Source organism: Schistocerca gregaria, chromosome 3 (genome assembly GCF_023897955.1).
Source record: "Schistocerca gregaria isolate iqSchGreg1 chromosome 3, iqSchGreg1.2, whole genome shotgun sequence".
NCBI classification, from domain to species: domain Eukaryota; kingdom Metazoa; phylum Arthropoda; class Insecta; order Orthoptera; family Acrididae; genus Schistocerca; species Schistocerca gregaria.
In genome coordinates this window covers 136147429-136168759 of record NC_064922.1, presented here as the reverse complement: position 1 = coordinate 136168759, position 21331 = coordinate 136147429, and positions in this window count along the sequence as shown.

Sequence of the window (21331 nt, the reverse complement as noted above, 5' to 3'; positions counted from 1 at the left end):
CTTGTTGCATCTTCTAAGTGTCCTGCCAATGAAACGCAACCTTTGGCTCGCCTTCCCTACAATATTATCTATGTGGTCTTTCCAATTGTTCGTAATTTTAACACCCAGGTACTTAGTTGAAATGACAGCCTTGAGAATTGTACTATTTATCGAGTAATCGAATTCCAACGGATTTCTTTTGGAACTCATGTGGATCACCTCACACTTTTCGTTATTTAGCGTCAACTGCCACCTGACACACCATACAGCAATCTTTTCTAAATCGCTTTGCAACTGATACTGGTCTTCGGATGACCTTACTAGATGGTAAATTACAGCATTATCTGCTAACAACCTAAGATAAGTGCTGAGATTGTCATTTATATAGATCAGGAACAGCAGAGGTCCCAGGGCGCTTCCCTGGGGAACACCTGATATCACTTAAGTTTTACTCGATGATTGCCGTCTATTATTACGAACTGCGACCATCCTGACAGGAAATCACGAATCTAGTCGCCCAATTGAGACGATACCCCATAGGCCCGCAGCTTGATTAGAAGTCGCTTGTGAGGAACGGTGTCAAAAGCTTTCTGGAAATCTAGAAATGCGGAATCAACTTGAGATTCCCTGTCGATAGCGGCTATTACTTCATGTGAATAAAGAGCTAGCTGCGTTGCACAAGAGCGATGTTTTCTGAAACCTTGCTGATTACGTATCAATAGATCGTTTCCTTCGAGGTGATTTATAATGTTTGAATACAGTATATGCTCCAAAACCCTACTGCAAACCGACGTCAATGATATAGGTCTGTAGTTAGATGGATTACTCCTACTACCCTTCTTAAACACTGGTGCGACCTGCGCAATTTTCCAATCTGTAGGTACAGATCTATCGGTGAGCGAGCGGTTGTATATGAGTGCTAAGTAGGGAGCTATTGTATCAGCGTAATCTGAAAGGAACTTAATCGGTATACAATGTGGACCTGAAGACTTGCCTGTATCAAGCGATTTGAGTTGTTCCACAACCGCTAAGGTATCTACTTCAAAGAAACTCATGCTAGCAGCTGTTCGTGTTTCAAATTCTGGAATATTCCATTCGTCTTCCTTGGTGAAGGAATTTCGGAAAACTGCGTTCAATAAGTCCGCTTTAGCGGCACAGTCGTCGATAACAGTACCATCGGCACTGCGCAGCGAAGGTATTGACTGCGTCTTTCCGCTTGTGTACTTTACATACGACCAGAATTTCTTCGGATTTTCTACCAAATTTCGAGACAATGTTTCGTTGTGGTACCTATTAAAGGCATCTCGCATTGAAGTCCGTGCCAAATTCCGCGCGTCTCTAAATTTTAGCAAATCTTCGGGCTTTCGCGTTCTTCTGAACTTCGCAAGCTTTTTCCGTTGCCTCTGCAACAGCGTTCGGACCTGTTTTGTGTACCACGGGGGATCAGTTCCATCTCTTACCAATTTATGAGGTATGAATCTCTCAATTGCTATTGCTACCATATCTTTAAATTTGAGCCACATCTCTTCTACATTTGCATAGTCAGTTCGGAAGGAATGGAGATTGTGCTTAGGAAGGCTTCTAGTGACACTTTATCCGCTTTTTTAAATAAAATTATTTTGCGTTTGTTTCTGGTGGATTTGGAAGAAACGGTATTGAGTCTAGCTACAACGACCTTGTGATCACTAATCCCTGTATCAGTCATGATGCTCTCTATCAGCTTTGGATTGTTTGTGGCTAAGAGGTTAGAAATTTTTTTTCCATTGTTTCTGCCTGGAGCGTACCCTTGAACCAAGCGAAAGGTGAACGATAACAGTTCAGACAATGAAGTTTGCTCTTATAGAAGAATTCCGAAAATCTGATGAATCTGTGGAGTAACTGATCAGGAGGCGCTGATTCGAACTGAGGAGAAAAGAAATTTGTGGCACAGCCTGTCTAAGAGAAGGGATCGTTTCTATCAAGAAACATTCTCAGATATAAAGTAAATCGTAATTTAGCAATTGAAGAAAGCTTGGTGTGTAAATATTTTGAAGGGAGAGCAGGGCTCGAATACAGGAAGCAGGTAACAAATGAATGTAGGCTGCATTGGCCGTGCAGAGATGAAGAGATTTGGACAGAACAGATTTGCGTGCAGAGCTGGATCAAAACTGTCTTGCGAATGAAAACCACAATAAAACCATAAAGACTCTATGACTAACGGCGGGGATCTAGAGAGCAATCATCGCAGAGACTTAATTATATATAAAACAGGTGGCAAACTACGGTTCATTGCTCGGATACTGCAGAATGCAGTCACAACACTACTCAAGTGTGTGGTGTCCTTATCAAATGAGACTGACATGTATACTGAAATTACACGGAAGCCCGCATCTCGTGGTCGTGCGGTAGCGTTCGCGCGGGTTCGATTCCCGGCGGGGTCAGGGGTTTTCTCTGCCTCGTAATGGCTGGGTGTTGTGTGATGACCTTTAGGTTAGTTAGGTTTAAGTAGTTCTAAGTTCTAGGGGACAGATGACCATAGATGTTAAGTCCCATAGTGCTCAGAGCCGTTACACGAAAAACGGCGGCCATATTGTCTTAGGTTTATTTTGCTTATTGGACTGCATCACGGAAATGCTGAAGACCTGAACTGGTGGGAAGATAGACGCCAATGCTCGCCATGAAAGCCTGCTTACGAAATAGGACCACCAGTATTAAGTAGAGATCTAGGACTGTACTACAACTTACTGCGTATCGCTGTCGCAGGGACCGCGAAGACAAGTCCAGACTAATTACAGTGCACACAGAGGCATTTAAGGGGATACCCTCATGTATGTGATACATCAGTAAGTTGCCTCTGCCAAGGACATTAAAGTGGCTTTTCAAAGTATGTATGTGGACGTGGATGTAGTCACATGATATTATTACAGAATTGTTGAGCAGATTAGTACAGATTCAGAATGTGAAATAAATTTGGTGAAGATAAGTGTTAAAGGTAGATTGAACGTGGTCACTGGATGCTTTTATGGATCCCTACCTAAGCAGTAGTAGTAGCGAAACGTGTGGGAGGCAACTTGGAAAATTTTTCGCTTGAATTTCGTGGTCGTCTTATACTTTTAAGTGGAGATTTTAACTTGTTAGCTACAGACAGGAAGACTCAAGTGATTAGGACGGTAGTAAGGATAAAGAATCGTGTGAAATTGTTCTAAGTACCTTATCCGAAAATTACCCTGAGCAGTTTATCAGGTAACCGACCCACGAAGATAACATATTGGACCTGCTGGTGACAAAGAGACCCAAACTTTTCGATTCAGTTAGCGTAGGACTGGGATTCAATTATCATAGGGCCGTCACTGCATCATTGAATACGTTTGTAAGTAAGAATAGAAAGAAAGGTATGAAGATCTTTCTCTTTAGAAGAGCGACAAGAGACAGATTTCAGATTTTGAATAAAATAATTTTGGATGTTAGTCGTCGAAAAGTTGGTTCTTTAGTTGCTTTAGTGCTCTTGTGTTTTCAGTGATGCAGCCTAACATCCAAAATTATTTTATTCAAAGTGACACTGTCCATAGAAGACTACGAATCTACATAAGTCTTTAGATTATATGACAGGTAAAATTTCATCTTCAGCACTGACAACGTTGAACATCAATGAACACAGTTAAGAGCGTCGTACAATACGATTACGACAAACACGTGTCAAGCAAACTGGTAAGGGATGGAAAAGACCCCCCGTGGTTCGATAACCGCTTAGAAAGGTGCTACGAGAGCAAAGAGATTTTCACTGCAAATTCAGACATAGTCAAAGCTTCACAGACAAACAAACCCCAAATGAGACCAAAATTAGCATAAGGAGGGCTATACTCGAAGGGTTCGACGGAGTGGAAAGCTACATTTTGTCTGTCAACTTGAGAGAAGATCCTTAACTGTTTCGGTCTTACATTAAACCAGAAAACGTTTAAAGGGCACCTGTCTAGACACTCGGTGACCATTAAGGAACGCAGGCAAGGGATGGCACAGAAAAGACCGAAATACTAGACGTATTTTGTAAAAATATTTCACAGAGGAAGATCGCACTGTAGTTCCTCCTTTAAATATTCACATTACTGACAAAATGAGCTCTGTAGAAATACGTGAGCAAGGGATAGGGAAGCAACTGTAATCGTTGACTAAGCCACTGTATCTGACGGGATGCCAGTTCGATTCTGCACGAGTATGCGAAAGAACTTTCTGCTGTCCTAACAGCAGTGTACCGTAGATCTCTAGAGGAGCGAAGCATTCCTACGGGTTGGAAAAAGGAAGCACAGGTCACTCCCGCTTTCAAGAAGGGTCGTCGATCAGACGCACAGAATTATAGGCCTATATCCCTGGCGTCGGCTTGTTATAGAATTATGGAACATGTTTTATGCTCGTGCATTATAAAATTTTCGGAGACTGAGAATTTCCTGTGTAGGAATCAACATGGGTTCGGTAAACAACTATCGTGTGAAATGGTTCAAATGGCTATGAGCACTATGCGCCTTAACTTCTGAGCTCATCAGTCGCCTAGAACTTCGAACTAATTAAACCTAACTAACCTAAGGATATCACACACATCCATGCCCGAGGCAGAATTCGAACCTGCGACCGTAGCGGTCGCTCGGCGCCCTACTGTAGCGCCTAGAACCGCACGGCGACACCGGCCGGTTATAGTGTGAAACCTTAGGAACTCTGTTAGTCCACAAGACCCAGAAAGATGGAGGTACTGGTACCCAGGTAGCCGCCGTGGTCCTTAACTAAGGGGAGACTTCATCTGCAGTTCCGTGCTGCCACGTAATAAACAAGCGTACGCAATCGAATAGTTTCTAGCAAACATAATACAGCATGTCATTCTGAACGGAGATAAATCTTCAGAAGTAAAAATAACTTCGGGGGTATTCCAAGGGTTAGTTTTGACAGTATCCGTAAATGAGAGAAGTCCTTAGAAGTAAAAATAACTTCGGGTGTACCCCAAGGCAATGTTATAGGCCCGTGACGTTTGAAAATCTGTACTAGGGTGAGTCAAATGAAAACCTTAAATTTTTTTAAATATTATTTATTGTGCAGAAGTTGTACAAATCTGTATCACTTTTCAACATAATCTCCCCCACGCTCAATGCAAGTCCTCCAGCGCTTACAAAGTGTTTAAATTCCTTTAGGAAAAAATTCATTTGGTAGTCCGCGCAACCACTCGTGCACCGTGTAGCGTGCCTCTTCATCAGAACGGAACTTCTTTTCTCCCATTACGTCTTTGAGTGGTCCAAACATATGGAAATCACTTGGGGCAAGGTCTGGTGAGTATGGTGGATGAGGAAGACACTCAAAATGCAGGTCTGTGATAGTTGCAACTGTTGTACGGGCAGTGTGGGGTCTTGCATTGTCATGTTGCAAACGGACACCTGCTGACAGCAATACACGTCACTTTCATTTGATTGCAGGTCGCAGATGATTTTTAGGAGATCTGTGTATGATGCACTGGTGACAGTGGTCCCTCTAGGCGTGTAACGCTCCAAAATGACGCCTTTTTCGTCCCATTCCTTGCTCGCTCTCTTCGTTTCCGGTTGGTGGAAGTGAACCCAGGTTTCGTTCGCAGTAACGATTCTTGCAAGGAAGCCATCACCTTCTCTTTGAAGGCGCATAAGAAGTTCTTCACAAGCATCGGCACGTCGTTCTCTCATTTCAGGAGTCAGCTGCTGTGGCACCCATCTTGCAAACACTTTGTGAAACTGGAGCACATCATGCACAATGTGGTGTGCTGACCCATGACTAATCTGTAAACATGCTGCAATGTCATTCAGTGTCACTCGGCTGTTTTCCTTCACTATGGCTTCAACTGCTGCAATGTTCTGTGGAGTCACAACTCGTTGTGCCTGACATGGACGAGGAGCATCTTCCACTGAAGTCACACCATTTGCGAACTTCTACTGCGTTCGTAGACTTGCTGCTGTGACAAACATGCATCATCGTACTGAACCTTCATTCGTCGATGAATTTCGATAGATTTCACAATTTTACTACGCAAAACCGGATAACAGAACGCTGTTCTTCCCTGGTGCAAGTCGCAAGTGGGACAGCCATCTTTATACAGATACTGCGACGGTATGTGTGCATCTGCACTATGCTGCCACCTACAGGCCATTCTGCACGCTGTTTGTAGCACGCTTACCAACTTACAGAATAAAGGCGCGAAATTTCGATTTGTTACTACGAATTTAACATTTTCATTAGACTCACCCTCGTATAAATGAGTTAATCCATAACATCCGAAGTTCCATTAGGTTTCTTGCGGATGACGGTGTTGTATAGAGAGAAGTCGCAACGCCGGAAAACTGTAGTGAAATACAGGAAGACGAACAGAGAATCGAATGTTCGTACAGCGAACGGTAGTGCACCCTCGACATAAACAAATGTAGCGCATAACGAACACATAGAAATGCCCTTTATTGTATGATTACACAACTGCAGAACAGTCACTGGAAGCAGCTACTACCATAAAATGCCTAGGAGAGCGCGTGAAAAGCGATGTGAAGTGGAACAATCACATAAAATTAATCGCGGGTGAGGCAGATGCTAATCTGAGATTCATCAGAAGATTCCCAGGATATGTAGTGCATCAAAAAAGGCAGCAGCGTATGAAACACTCGCTCGACTAATAGTTCAAGACTGCTCGAGAGTACGGGATACGTACCAGATGGAACTGACGTAGGGAATAGAAAAGAACCAAAGGAGAGCCGCAGATTTCGTTATAGTTTCAATTCGTTAGCGCGAAAGCGTCCCGGAAATTCTCTGTCGACTCCAGGGGCAGACGCTGTATCTCGCGAAAAGGCGAAGACGATGAAAGCAGAGAGGCCTGCGACCAATCGTTCTTCCCGCGAACCATGCGCTGCTGGAACAGGAAAAAAGAGGAAACTGACACTGGTACGCAAAGTGCCCTCCGCCACACACCGAATGGTGGCGTTCGGAGTGTAGATGTAGGTAATATCACATAGTTCAAGCATTAAACCGTGGGATTTACCAAAGATAAATTCACATTTTAGTGTTGGTTATGTGGTTTGCAAGCTGTCACGAACTATACTACTGGCCATTAAAATTGCTACGCCAAGAAGAAATGCAGATGATAAACGGGTATTCATTGGTAAAATACACTCCTGGAAATGGAAAAAAGAACACATTGACACCGGTGTGTCAGACCCACCATACTTGCTCCGGACACTGCGAGAGGGCTGTACAAACAATGATCACACGCACGGCACAGCGGACACACCAGGAACCGCGGTGTTGGCCGTCGAATGGCGCTAGCTGCGCAGCATTTGTGCACCGCCGCCGTCAGTGTCAGCCAGTTTGCCGTGGCATACGAAGCTCCATCGCAGTCTTGAACACTGGTAGCATGCCGCGACAGCGTGGACGTGAACCGTATGTGCAGTTGACGGACTTTGAACGAGGGCGTATAGTGGGCATGCGGGAGGCCGGGTGGACGTACCGCCGAATTGTTCAACACGTGGGGCGTGAGGTCTCCACAGTACATCGATGTTGTCGCCAGTGGTCGGCGGAAGGTGCACGTGCCCGTCGACCTGGGACCGGACCGCAGCGACGCACGGATGCACGCCAAGACCGTAGGATCCTACGCAGTGCCATAGGGGACCGCACCGCCACTTCCCAGCAAATTAGGGACACTGTTGCTCCTGGGGTATCGGCGAGGACCATTCGCTACCGTCTCCATGAAGCTGGGCTACGGTCCTGCACACCGTTAGGCCGTCTTCCACTCACGCCCCAACATCGTGCAATCCGCCTCCAGTGCTGTCGCGACAGGCGTGAATGGAGGGACGAATGGAGACGTGTCGTCTTCAACGATGAGAGTCGCTTCTGCCTTGGTGCCAATGATGGTCGTATGCGTGTTTGGCGCCGTGCAGGTGAGCGGCACAATCAGGACTGCATACGACCGACGCACACAGGGCCAACACCCGGCATCATGGTGTGGGGAGCGATCTCCTACACTGGCCGTACACCTCTGGTGATCGTCGAGGGGACACTGAATAGTGCACGGTACATCCAAACCGTCATCGAACCCATCGTTCTACCATTCCTAGACCGGCAAGGGAACTTGCTGTTCCAACAGGACAATGCACGTCCGCATGTATCCTGTGCCACCCAACGTGCTCTAGAAGGTGTAAGTCAACTACCCTGGCCAGCAATATCTCCGGATCTGTCCCCCATTGAGCATGTTTGGGACTGGATGAAGCGTCGTCTCACGCGGTCTGCACGTCCAGCACGAACGCTGGTCCAACTGAGGCGCCAGGTGGAAATGGCATAGCAAGCCGTTCCACAGGACTACATCCAGCATCTCTACGATCGTCTCCATGGGAGAATAGCAGCCTGCATTGCTGCGAAAGGTGGATATACACTGTACTAGTGCCGACATTGTGCATGCTCTGTTGCCTGTGTCTATGTGCCTGTGGTTCTGTCAGTGTGATCATGTGATGTATCTGACCCCAGGAATGTGTCAATAAAGTTTCCCCTTCCTGCGACAATGAATTCACGGTGTTCTTATTTCAATTTCCAGGATTGTATATTACACTAGAACTGACGTGATTAAATTTTCACGCAGTTTGGGTGCATAGATCCTGAGAAATCAGTACCCAGAACAACCACCTCTGGCCGTCACAAAGGCCTTGATACGCCTGGGAATTGAGTGAAACAGAGCTTGGATGTCGTGTACAGGTACAGCTTCAACACGATATCAAAGTTCATCAAGAGTAGTCACTGGCGTATTGTGACGAGCCAGTTGCTCGGCCACCATTGACCAGACGTTTTCAGTTGGTGAGACATCTGGAGAATGTCCTGGCTAGGGCAGCAGTCGAACATTTTCTGTATCCAGAAAGGCCTGTACAGGATATGCAATATGCGGTCGTACATTATCCTGCTGAAATGTAGGGTTTCGCAGGGATCGCATCTGAGGTGTAACGTTCGGTGATCACTAGTGCCGTCAATGCGAACAAGAGGTGATCGAGACTTGTATCCAATGGCACCCCATGCCATCACGCCGGGTGATACGCCAGTATGGCGATGACGAATACACGCTTCCAATGTGCGTTAACTGCGATGTCGCCAAATTGCGGATGCTACCATCATGATGCTGTAAACAGAACCTGGATTCATCCGAAAATGACGTTTTGCCATTCGTGCGCCCAGGTTCGTCGTTGAGTACACCATCGCAGGCGCATCTGTCTGTAATGCAGCGTCAAGGGTAACCTCAGCCATGGTCTGCGAGCTGATAGTCCATGCTGCTGCAAACGTCGTCGAACTGTTCCTGCAGGTGGTTGTTGCCTTGCAAACGTCCCGATCTGTTGACTCACGGATCGAGACGTGGCTGCACGATCCGTTACAGCCATGCGGATAAGATGCCTGTCATCTCGACTGCTAGTAATACGAGGCCGTTGGGATCCATCACGACGTTCCATATTACCCTCCTGAACCCACCGATTCCATATTCTCCTAACAGTCATTGGATCTCGGCAAAAGCGAGCAGCAATGTCGTGATACGATAAACCGCAATCGCGATACGCTACAATCCGACCTTTATCAAAGTCGGAAACGTGATGATACGCATTTCTCCTCCTTACACGATGCATCACAACAACGTTTCACCAGGCAACGCCGGTCAACTGCTGTTTGTGTATGAGAAATTGGTTGGAAACTTTCCTCATGGCAGCACGTTGTAGGTGTCGCCACCTGCGCCAACCTTGTGTGAATGCTCTGAATAGCTAATCATTTGCATATCACAGCATCTTCTTCCTGTTGGTTAAATTTCGCGCCCGTAGCACGTCATCTTCGTGGTGTAGCATATTTTAATGGCCAGTAGTGTATTCTAGCAACGAAAGGGTAGTGTCTAGGAAGCCTGCTTACTCGGTTCGCTAGACAAACAAGTCGTATTAATGAATTTTTTTACAAAAAAGAAAAGTACAGTACTTAACTTTGACAATTACACAAGCAAAGGGCGACTTACAAAATAATTAATCTTCTTCAGTACAGTCAGTCGCAAATCTGTGCTACATAGAAAGTACAAGGGAAGTGACTAGAGTGGACGCTGCTATCCAAGCCGCAAAATTGTGAAGCTGCTATTGAACTGTGCTCTCACCAGTCGGTCGCGGCGCTTACGTCCTCTTTGCATAGGGACCGCTGCTGTCGCGTTGTCGTCCTGGAGGGAGGTCCACTCAGTGTGCGACTGGCTGACTTCTTCTTACAGCCTTCTCTTACCTGTCGTTCCCGACGGACGTGGCGGCGCTTAACTTTACTCCGTAACAGAAAGTAGAGCAAAATCTGATTGAGCACAGTGTATCTCAAGTGGTTCGACCATACGAAAGTAGTGGTAGGGAAAGCAAATTCCTGGCTTAGGTTCGATGTGTGAGTTTTAAGGACATGTAATTCCTCGCAAAACACAAGTGGCACATAGTTTTGAGCATTCATCGCCTTCTAAATTGGGTTAGCAGAACAGATAGAGTACTGTCTTACGAAGAGCGGTGCATTTAGTCGCCGTTTCATTTAGTAAGCCCTGAAAATTTTTTCCACATACTGAGCCCACAGCGAGCCCTCACAGACAAACAGAATTTCATACTAAGTTTGAAGAAAGCAGGAACACGTAATAGATATTGACTTGTATCTAGTGTAAGCAGTGAAATTTCTCGTAAAATCTCAAAACCTCAGAGGTCCTGTGTACGCCGTCGTACAAGATGTTTCTTGCTAAAACGCTGAGACTGGTGCAGAACTAAACTAAGTTATGTCATTAATCTCTACAGCCAACAGACTGATCTTTACAACATTCTCTAAGTTGTCATGGGCGGAAGTATTTTAAGTGCACGTTGGATTTTGAAGGCGCACATGGTACTGAATTAGTAGGTAACTTGATGTCTTGAGGCGAAATGGAGTGTTTTCCACACCAACTATTCAAGAAAAGCGTCTGGTAGTTTTAAATGGAACACTGTAAGGTTCAGCCATCGTCGTGTCATCTGTTAGATGCAGTTCAGTGATAAGTGAAATTAATGAGGCTCTAAGTGTCCAGGCTTCTGTAGCCACTGTCGCTGCAGATGAAATGTTCACGTTATTACGCCACGTCATGTTCCTCTTCAAATTTCTTTTTGGGCAATCGAAGTTTCGACCTTCCTGCCGGGACCTTCTTCAGAATCTCTTGGTGTCGCCGATTAGCTGAAACTGCCGAGGACACGTGTCCCTTTCACTTACAGAAAGGGACTTTTCCCCAGCTTTGCCTGAAGGAGTTAGGTTGTTAGGTAAACTTTTTTCCGGCTAGTACTGGTGAGCCATCTTCAATGGATACTTAGCGATAACAAGCAGAGAGAGAGGGGGGGGGGGGGGGGGGAATGTTTACCAACTACTATTGTGGCGCAAAGGTAGATTCCTGGTATCTGTCTGGATTCACTTCCCCGAAGGCGAGAAGCCATAAATTTGGAAGCCCATAGCCGTTATTTATATTGAAATTACTTTCATTGTTAAAAATGTTAACCACTTCGCGGATTTAAAAATCTTGAATCCTTGGTGCTCCATAGCTTTCAGATGTTTATCAAAGGACATATTCTATACATCATGAGGTGTTATATGAATGTTTATTTGCCAAAACCGCTTTTCGGGTGTATAACGAGTTATCAGTGGCATCTGATACAAAGGAACAAACAGCTGTTCCGAAAAACTAGGTTCCAAATTGGCGTCAGGAGAGAGAACAATGTAAGTTCACGTCCTGTACACACTATTGATAAGGGCGAATTGTGTATAAAATAACATGTACTTAATATCAAAATTTTGTGCTGGATGAACAGGGAGAAACTTCGAAACAGCATTTGAGTCCATATCGATGTTAGTGAAGCCAGACTCTCAGTATTCAATGTTCGTTTAAGAGAATACAATCATTTTGCTAATGGCATCAACAAAAACATCACCATTGTTGACAAAGCTGAGAAAGGCAGATTATTAAATATTCTCGAAGAAATCGAAATATATACCCATATGACATAAAAAAAAGACAACATACCTAATGAACAAACAGAGCTACAAAATAATATGTGTACACAAAATTTCAACAGTGTTTCAACCGAATAATTTGGTTTGGAGTCTATATCCTGAATGTAAAAGAGCGAAACTGGACGTGATATGTTGGATTATTTTGCAATTTTATGCGTCTTGTGCAATCTACCTTCAGAAATCAACTGTCAAAAAATTGTAATTTACATATATGAGTGCAAGTCACAGATACGTATAAATATGATCTTCGATATAAAAAGCTCCAAATAACAAAGACTTCTTCAACTTTCAGTTCCGTGCTTACGCTATATGACAGTTTTGCCCAATGTTGTCAGGAATGCCATCCGAAATGCCTTCACAAAAGAAGACGAAGTAAATATTCCACAATTCGAATCGAGGAGAGCTGCCAACATGAGTAACGCAGAAGTAAATATCCTCAGAGTAGTGAAGCAATTAACTCACTTAATAAAAGCAAGTCTTCCGGTCCAGACTTTATACCAATTAGGTTCCTTCCGGAGTATGCTGATGCATTAGGTCCATACTTAACAACATATACAACCGTTCGCTCGACGAAAGGTCCCAAAGACTGGAAAGTTGCACAAGTCACACCACTATTCAAGAAAGGTAGTAGGAGTAATTCACTAAATTACAGGCCCATATCGTTAACGTCGATATGCAGCAGGATTTTAGAACATATATTGTGTTCGAACATTATGAATTACCTAGAAGAAAACGGTCTGTTGACACACAATCAAATGGGTTTAGAAAACATCGTTCCTGTGAAACACAACTATTTCTTTATTCACATGAAGTATTGAGCGCTATTGACAACGGATTTCGGATTTCAGATCGATTCCGTATTTCTGGATTTCCGGAAGGCTTTTGACACGGTACCACACAAGCGGCTCGTAGTGAAACTGCGTGCTTATGGAATATCGTCTCAGTTATGTGACTGGATTTGCGATTTCCTGTCACAGAGGTCACAGGCCGTAGTAACTGACGGATAGTCATCGACTAAAACAGAATGGATTTTAGGCGTTCCCCAAGGTAGTGTTACAGGCCCTTCGCTGTTCCTCATCTACATAAACGATTTTGGAGACAATCTGAGCAGCCGTCTTCGGTTGTTTGTATATGACGCTGTCGTTTATCGACTAATAAAGTCGTTAAACTTCGGTTACACTATAAGTCAGTCTAATCTAAAAGCCATAAATTGAGCTAAATACCTAGGTATTACAATAACGAACAACTTAAATTGGAAGGAACACATAGAAAATGTGGGAAAGGCTAACCAAAGACTGCGTTTTATTGGCAGGACATTTAGAGAATGTAACAGACCTAATAAGGAGACAGCCTACACTACGCTTGCCCATTCTCTTTTAGACTACTGCTGCGCTGTGTGGGTTCCTTACCAGGTAGGACTGACGGAGTACATTGAAAAAGTTGTAAGAAAGGCAGAAAGTTTCGTATTATCGCAAAATATGAGAGAGAGTGTCACAGAAATGATTCAGGATTTGGGCTGGACATCATTAAAAGAAAGGCGTTTTTCGTTGCGACGGAATCTTCTCACGAAATTCCAATCACCAACTTTCTCCTCCGAATGCGAAAATATTTTTTTGACACCGACCTACATAGGGAGGAACGATCACCAAGATAAAATAAGGCAAATCAGAGCTCGTACGGAAAGATACAGGTGTTCATTCTTTCCGCGCGCTATACGAGATTGCAATAATAGAGAATTGTGAAGGTGGTTCGATGAACCCTCTGCCAGGCACTTAAATGTGATTTGCAGAGTATCCATGAAAATGTAGATGTAGAATTGTCATTGCTTGAGTTTTGACAAAGGAACCTACATGACATGCTGTATTCTATGTGCTAGGATGGATTTCAGAGCGTGTTGTATTAACTGACACTCATACCGCTGCTATAGAGATACATAGCGTAGGCTTAAGCAGACTTGTATTACTGCTACAATACATGCACAGTTATCATTTTGTAGAAATCGATGTACATACGGTTGTTTTTTTCTTCTGTATACATGTCACTGATGATGGATTATAAACCCGAAATCGGTTTGGCAAAACATTTCTAGTGCAGCTCATGGTATATAGAAAATGTCCTCTAATAAAATTCTCAGACTATTATGGAGCATAATCTACCGCATGACAAATACAGTGTAATTGTAAAGTCCATGAAATATTTCAAAAAATCTGTACAGATAAATGACAAAGAACAACGAAAGAATATAAATTTTCTGTGTGTCCACCCGTCGTGTCACGCAACTCTGGACGATTCAGTATATCAAGAGTAGCGCAAGAACGTGTGCTGCAATGTGGCTTCGCATGTCTTCGAGCTGCTTGACAGAGATAGAACATAGACACTCTCCTAGATGTAACCCCAAAAGAAAAAAAATGGCAAAGCGTCAAGTTCGGAGGCCCTGGTGGCCGTCGGGTCGTGGTACGAAGACGGCCCATCCAACGACGTGGAGACGTCTAGCGCAGGTTATCTCAAACACAGTCGTGCAAATGTGGAGGGGCGCCGTCTCGTTGGTAGATGAAATCCCTGCTATCGGTGTCAAGCTGTGGCATGAGCTACAACTGCAGCATGTCGATGTATGTGATACCACTGAGAGTTCTGTCAGCGACTAATAATAGTCCTTTGGCTGTCTTGTTGGACACGGCATAGAATCCGGGACGTGTTCGACTGTTACGTGTGGATTCCCTGTCCCGCATGTTTGAGTACTATGTCGGCAGACCTTTACCGACAGATCAAAAGGGGCTTCCTAACCGAAGATTAATTTTTTGCGGAGTCGTTATTTTCAAATCGTTTCTGCGCATCAACGCAGAACTGCAGACGGCGCAATTTGTCATGGCTTGCAGGAGCTGGATGTGTGTGTTGCTTCATTCTTAATCACTTACGAAGGACTTTCTACACTGTTGCCTGAGGGATATTTAATTGCGCACTGGTTGGATAGCTAGACTTCACGGGACTTTGCAACATCAGTACTCACTACCGATTGGCAACGGATATGTTCTAGCATTCAAAACGCCTTTTTTTGCCAGGGTAGCCGCCATTTTCAGCAACTACAATCGGTGTCGCCCTTGGGGATGGTTTTATAAATTATCCACGTTCACAAGAAACTTCGAGACTTGGCATTCATTTGTTAAGTTACGTTTAGCCATTTACCTCTAACGATTTCTTTTTTATGTTTGGAAGACTTCAAAATTACACTGTATTTTAGTAAAAACTACCACTCTCGTCCTCGGGCTGTTATCGCTACATATCCAGTGATAAACGGAAATTATGCGAAATGAAAGCAGCTGCCAGAAGGACAATAAGAGATTCTTTTAACGAATTTGAAAGCAATATTTTATCTGCAGATTCTAAAAGTAACCCCAAAAAATTTTTGTCGTACGTAAAATCTATCGACGCTACAAATAATTCAATACCGGCTCTTGCTGACAGCGCGGGTAATGTAACTGATGATGATGATAAACAGAAGGACGAAATTCTAAACCTAGCTTTCAAAACCTCGTTTGTGGTAGAGCACTGCAGTACCATTCCCCCTTTCAATTATCGAACAAACGAAAGGGTGACTGACATAGTGTTTAGTGTGTCTGGGATTGTTAAACAGTTAAGATCCTTAGACGGCAGGAAGGCATCTGGTCCAGACGGTTTCCCCGTAAGATTTTATGATGACTATGCTACAGATATAGCACCATTCTTATCCGTCATCTACCATTGGAACAGCGGAAAGTTCCACGGAGCTGGAAGAAGGCCCAGGTCATAGCAATCTGTAAAGAGGGTAGAAAATCGGATAAACAATTACCAGCCAATTTTACTGACATCGATTTGTTGTAGAATCATGGAACATATTTTGTGTTCAGACACAATGACCTTTCTAGACTCCGAGAAGCTCTTCTGCAGAAACCAGCTCGGTTTTAGGAAACAGCCGTAACGCGAGACACAGCTGGTCCTCTTTCTGCATGATATACAAAGGGCTCTAGATACCGGCTCCCAGTTTGATGCCATATTTCTCGACTTTCGAAAGGCGTTCGACTCAGTTCCGCACTGTCGCTTGCTACAAAAAGTGCGCGCTTACGGTCTATCCGATGACATATGCGATTGGATAGAAAGTTTTCTAACAGACAGGTAGCAGTACGTCGTCCTGAACGCGGTAACTTCTACAGAAACAAGAGTAACTTCAGGTGTGCCACAGGGTAGCGTAATAGGTTCTCTGCTTTTTACGATTTACATAAACGATCTGGTTGATTGTATTGACAGCGGCCTTAGACCGTTTGCCGATGATGCTGTAGTCTACAGGAAAGTAGTATCACACGAAAGTTGTGAACAAATGAATGAGGATTTGCAGAAAATAAATACGTGGTGTAATGACTGGCAGTTATCTCTCAATATTAGTACGTGTAACCTACTACGTATAACAAGGCGAAAATCCCCTTTAATGTACGAGTACAAAATAAATGCCCAGTCTTCTGAAGCGGACATCCGTCATCTGGGTGTGACTATTCGAAATGATCTCAAATGGAATCATCTGATTACACAAGTAACTGGTAAGACGAACTCTAGATTGCGGTTTATTGGTAGAATCCTGAAGCGATGCAGTCCGTCAACAGAGGAAATAGCTTACAATACGTTAGTTCGTCCAGTCTTGGAGTATTGTTCGTCTGTATGGGACCGTTACCAATTGGGTCTGATTCAAGAGATTGAGAAGGTCCAAAGAAGAGCGACAAGATTCGTGACTGGTACATTTAGCCATCGCGAGAGCGTTGCAAATCTCATAAAAAGTTTGAAGTGGGACACACTTGCAGATAGAAGGCGCGCTAAACAGAAGGGGCGATTCCAAAATCCGATCTTCACCGCGAATAAACTTCATCCAAGAACCTCACTTCTTCAAAAGAAGTGCAGGAAAACTTCCTTTTATAAGTGAAGGCGGCATTGGTGGTTGGTAGTGTTCAGAATCTAAGAAGATCCTGAAGAAAATGCCAAAAGAGATGTCGAGCGTCAATTGGGAGAGAAGAAATTTGAAAAGGAGCGTTTCGTTGCCTGACAGCCTAGGAAGTTTTACCTTCATTGATGAACATGTTCGCCGGCCGTTGTAGGCGAGCGGTTCTAGGCGCTTAAGTCCGGAACCGCGAAAATGCTATGGTCGCAGGTTCGAATCCTGCCTCGGGCATGGATGTGTGTGACGTCCTTAGGTTAGTTAGGTTTAAGTAGTTCTAAGTTCTAGGGGACTGATGACCTCCAATGTTAAGTCTCATAGTGCTCAGAGCCATTTGAATGAACATGTTCAGCAGTACATAAGACGAGAGGGGGGGGGGACGAGGGAATACTTCCCCTACCCTCCCCACCCCTGCCACCCCCGGGAATCTGTAATACAGAATTCTCATACGAGACTAGAGGTGATTTTCCAAGAGCCAATTGTAACACTGCGCTTATCGAAACTGATCAACTCATTTGTACAATAAATGGCAGTTTTAGTCTTCTCCCCCAGCCCGTTCCTCGCGGGATAAATTACAGCGGACGCTCATGCCTTTGGTGGAGCTGATAGGCCTACACATGAAAGGATGCAGCCTCAGGTTGTGGGAAGAGCACGTGCGACCTTGTAACGGCCGTGCTGCGAGCCGGCTGTGGCTAACGCAAGTCCAGTGACTAAGCAGCGTGCAACGGTTGCGTGACGTGACGAACCTGGCCGAGGTGAACGCGCTCGCCAAAACTTACCTCGTCATGAGGACTTTGCACCTTCGGCAGCAGGTCCGAATGTATTTGGGGCTGAGGCGTGCGTTGTGAGGAGGCAGTAGAACGGTCGTAGTACTGTCGAAAACACCGCATCGCCTGCATCTCGACATGAGGCTGCTGTCGCTCTTGGAAGGACGTGCCTGAGCGAGGTGAGTTCCTGGTCTTAGTGCTGTTTACATCGAGTAGCACTCACAGATGCGCTCATCCTTTTCTTCTTTCCTTTGTTCGACGATTGCTACGACAGAGGGTAAGCGTAACTCACTCAGATTACAAATTTAATATACAAGTCGTAGTCCCACTAGGTTTTGACAGCGTGCAAATCCGTATTTACTACCGTGTTAGCTTTGATATGTACTCCGTGATCCCTGTTGATCTAGTTACTGAGCATGGTAAGTTTAAGTGGCGCTGGTTTCCTCAGACCTGCGTATAATTGACTTTCAGACGCTTAAAAAATTATTGTCAAATGCACCTCCTTCCACGCATTCATTCCTTACCAGACAATATTTTTAGTCTGTTGTTCGTGCCACTTCCCCCTTGCACTCTGAAAAACGTTGGGACTACACGAACGATCCCCGATATTCGATTTGTTTTTGCTGTTTATTGGTTCAAATGGCTCTGAGCACTATGGGACTTAACATCTGAGGTCACCAGTCCCCTAAGAACATAGAACTACTTAATCCTAACTAACCTAAGGACATCACACACATCCATGTCAGATACAGGACTAGAACCTGCAACCGTAGCGGTCGCGCGGTTCCAGACTGAAGCGCCTAGAACCCCTCGGCCACTGCGGCCGGCTCCTGTTTATTGAATGAGCTTTTACGCCACCATCATAGTCGTCTATTTCTTTAATGTTCAAATGTGTGTGAAATCTTATGGGATTTAACTGCTAAGGTCATCAGTCCCTAAGCCTACACACTTCTTAAACTAAATTATCCTAAGGACAAACACACACACACCCATGCCCGAGGGAGGACTCGAACTTCCGCCGCGACCAGCCGCACAGTTCATGACTGCAGCGCCTTAGACCGCTCGCCTAATCCCGCGCGGCTATTTCTTTAATATCATTAATTTAAAGGTACCCGTGAGGGAACTGAAATAAATTTTTTGTAATGTTACACTAAAGTTAATTACGTTGACAATCTAATCCAAATTTAACTCTTTGAAGTACAGTGGTTTTATACTTGTTGTTCAAATGACTTACACGAATGCAGCCGGATGGTGTCATTCGCAACGGCCGATATTTCGACAGGAGCACATCCTGCCATTTTCACGGCATAACAACATCAAGTGAGCGCTGTGCAAAGGATTTTAAAACTTTAGTGTGGTGTCACCGCCAGACACCACACTTGCTAGGTGGTAGCCTTTCAATCGGCCGCGGTCCGTTAGTATACGTCGGACCCGCGTGTCGCCACTATCAGTGATTGCAGACCGAGTGCCGCCATACGTCAGGCCCAGTCTAGAGAGACTCCCTAGCACTCGCCCCAGTTGTACAGCCGACTTTGCCAGCGATGGTTCACTGCCTACATACGCTCTCATTTGCAGAGACGACAGTTTAGCCTTCAGCTACGTCATTTTCTACGACCTAGCAAGGCGCCATGTTCTTCAAGAATGTATTCTGAACTGATAATATTATGAATCATGTACCGTCAACAGCGACGTTCATCATTAATGGATTAAAGTTAAGTATCAAATTAATTACGTCCGCTTTCTGAATACTTATTCCTTGTCACGTTCCAGACGTCACGTCAGTATAGTTCTTCCCAACTCACGCCAGCCTGCGTGAGGTAAGACGCGTGCATTTCGGCCTCCTCTCGTAACACGGTGTTGGCTCTTCTGCCAACACTACACTTAGCTTTCAGAGAAATTCCGGAAAGATAACACTTACACACAGTATAAACACTAGCACAAACCAAAGATGTCCGACTTCAGAAGTTATCGATAGTGAAATTAATAATCAGCGGGGTGACGTAGCATTTACTCTGTCGCTCTGCTTTTTAACAAGAATTTAAACAAAGACCACCATCTCTATTTATAAGGTCACTTGCCAATTTAATTTCAACATCTCCCTTAACAACACTATCACAATAGCAGAAAGTGCATGCCCGAAACTCGTTGCTGTTATATTCCGTAGACTCACCGGTGCCAGGACAATGTTCTGCAATGGCGGATTTCCTCTGCTGTTGCAAGCGTGTATGCCGCTTATGCTCTCTACACAGGACCTCCACAGCCTAATAATCTGACCAATATATGAAGTGTTATAAATGTAAGGAATATGGTAGACACCCTGCTTACGCAAACAAAGATCATCTTTAATGGAACTTAAAAGGACCCTGATCTTAGATGGTCGAAAAACACACTTCAGATCATATTTCCGGAAAATATGACCAATCCCTTTCGAAATCCTCCTTGCGTAAGGAATAAATCCCGTAGACTATGGTGCCACCTTGGTACTATCATCAGCCACTCAGTACACAGTTTGTCGAAAGCGCAAGGCACGTCTGATCTGTCTTTCACTGTAACCATTCTGACGAAACGTGACTTGCGGATGCTGCATAAACTTCGCAGTATCAGAGTGAGACTGCAGTGTGCGTTTTCATTTTTGCTGAGGTGTTGTGACCAAAATATTGTTCCAACATTTGCCAAAGTTGTGCAAGATATTAATTCTCCTTTTTCCAATCGCGTCATATAGCGCGCTGGCCTAGCCTCTGTCCGTGAAAGGATCCATTACACTTGTACACATTTGGATTTTGTTTCCAAGGATTTGTTTCGGCTTCATTTAATGACTGCTTCAAAAATTTTGGTTTTTTATTGGTTTTGGCTGGGTGGTTCTTCATTGTCGCAGTCGGACAGGGGAATTTTGCTCTATAACTGCCCAGCATTTGGCGAAGTCTGAACGTTTCCGTGGCTCGGAGTCTGATACTACATCTCAACCCTCTTTGATAAAGCTTTTGACAACGCAGCTTTATCAGCACTTGGGAAAGAATTAAATTTTGCACAACTCCAAGCTTCAGTTAGTGGTTGTTTTTATTACTTCTGTTTAACATGCTGATGTTGCAGAGGTGGCTAGGAGGGAGGCAGGTCGGGTGTTGACTGAGGTAAGTCCACCATAGAGTAACATCTCAACAGCAGAAAACGCTGCTTTACTTTCCCTTAGAGTTGATCCGGTTATTGTTATTTTATCTGTGGACAAAGGCGATGCTATCGTCGTTCTGGACATGCACTATTACTTTTAAGAGATGGAGTGTTTATTGTCTGATTCAGCGTATCGCATGATCAGTGCTGACCCCACAAAAAGGATTGAGAGAAAGGCTAACAGCCTCCTGAAGAAAAATTCCTTATCGCAGAAGACAATAAAGAGTCTTAATTCTTATTGTTATGTTCCACGTAGGTTATATGGCCTTTCAAAAGTTCACAAGGAAGGGGTTCCTCTTCGTCCGATTGTGAGTAACGTTGGTGCTCCGACATATCGTTTAGCAAAACACCATGCTACTGTGTTGAGCCCTATAGCACGTCAGTGTGAGCACGATGTAAGAACTCGACGGATTTCTTACTTAGATTACGGGGAATTAGTTTG